The sequence below is a fragment of the Polyodon spathula genome, chromosome 1, assembly GCF_017654505.1.
Source record: "Polyodon spathula isolate WHYD16114869_AA chromosome 1, ASM1765450v1, whole genome shotgun sequence".
In the NCBI taxonomy this organism is placed as follows: Eukaryota; Metazoa; Chordata; class Actinopteri; order Acipenseriformes; family Polyodontidae; genus Polyodon; species Polyodon spathula.
In genome coordinates, this window is record NC_054534.1 from 92,762,522 (window position 1) to 92,764,463 (window position 1,942).

Here is a 1,942-nt window from a genome sequence, read left to right on the forward strand (position 1 = left end):
AGGGTGGTCAAGTTATCTGGCAAATAGTCAATTCAATTCAATCTGAAATGCCAACCCATAACACCCAACTGTTTAATTTATGATGTTGAAGATCCCATAACACTTTTTCAAGTAAGATCACTGGTGTTAATGTCCAGCTACTACAGCTAAAACAATTCTACCCTTTTTTCTGCTCTGATTAATTGAATTCCAAAAACTTCTCTCATGAAAGCTATTTAAATGATAGGATTTTAAAACCTAACCTGACTTGATTGGGTGGTACACTTAATTGTTGTCAATTGCCCCCAAGTGTGGCTTGGTCGCCCAGGGTACCCCACAGCTTTCAGTGGTCGTGGTGAAGGTTCTTTTAGAATCATGAAAAATAATTTTAAAGATCTGATAAACCAACCAAGAGAAATTATGTTTTTAAAATGACTCTGAAGATCTCAGATACAGAAGTAATTCTGATGTTAATAATGGGCAAACAATATGTAACAAAGTAGCATGGTCATGTTGTCCGGCAAACAGGAATCAAATGACAAAATATATGTAGTTCAGTGCTTCTTATATAGCACAATATTCATCATATAGTAATCAATAATTTGATTGTACAGTTACATTTACAATTTTAAAGAGATCAATTTGCTCCAGGCTTTTCCATATCTCCTATCAGTCATCTGCAGAAGAGCTGTCACCCAGCACCTACATATTACTTATATCTGCTGCCTACTGCCACCACCAGCCTGTGCCACTGTGATATAAGACAGGGGTGACTCACCCTGTCAAAACTTGGTTATAACTCCTTAAATAATCTAAATTGCTTTTTTTAGCCAACGGTACCCAGCAGCAGCATATTCTATTTTGAATAAACTACCAATAACTAATTTTAATAAAAGTTATGAGTGGGAAGTCTTCTATAAAGCTCTTTGGCCCCAAGCCTTTATATTTGTTTCACAGAAGGAATTTCCTCAGGCTTTGTTGTTTTCTATACACACTGAAAGTACTGTGTTGAGTGTACTTCAGCCTCAGCCTTTTTTTATCTCTTATGGAGGACTAATCTCATTTCTTCTGTGTTTATTGACTTTGGAATGCAAGTGTTTGCTTTGTTCTCTTTTATAGTTCCCTAGATTGTTACGACATAAGACTCATCAGCAATTTATTTTTAACCAGGATTACAAATGCTTGAGACATATATCTCATTTCCAAAGGGATCCTGTGAAAAGAATACCTAGAATGTTCTTAGAATACTTAAACACGTGGGGGATGTTTCTACTTCAACTTTAACTACACAGATGGATTGCTGTCTCATCAGATCTCAAAAAACAAATTCCCCTATCATCACGGATTTCCCTTTTATCAGATTTTCAATACGTTATCTGCGTTGGGCCTCTTCAGTACCTGGACAGGCAACATCGGGTGTTGGGGAGGTCAGTAGATTACACTCCCTCATGGTTACTCCTTAAACAGTATGAAGTAAGGGGAAGAGCTTTGTTGGGGGACCATCTTTCAGATAAGATGTTGTCCTTGTAATGAATCTCCTCCTAGCGGTTGATGAGTTAATAATACTGTTATCAGTATAACAAAACATACTTTTTAATTGAGCGGTAAAATGTTTGTCTTTTAACCATATGGTTTGCTTCCAGCCCTTGCATTTCCATTCAATTCAGTGAGCTGAAATGCCAAATACATAAGAGCCAACTGTTCAATATATGATGTTAAAGATCCCATAGCACTTTTTTTCAAGTAAGATCACTGGTGTTAATGCATGGGTAAAACAATTCTACCCTGTTTTTTTTCTGCTCTGATTAATTGAATTCCAAAAACTTCTCTCAGGAAAATTATCTATTTGAATAATATGATATTAAAACCTAACCTGACTCGACAGGATGGTACAGGGGTGTGTCTCTCTTAATTGTTGTCAGTTGGTCCGAAGTGTGGCTTGGTCATCCAGGGTACCCCACAG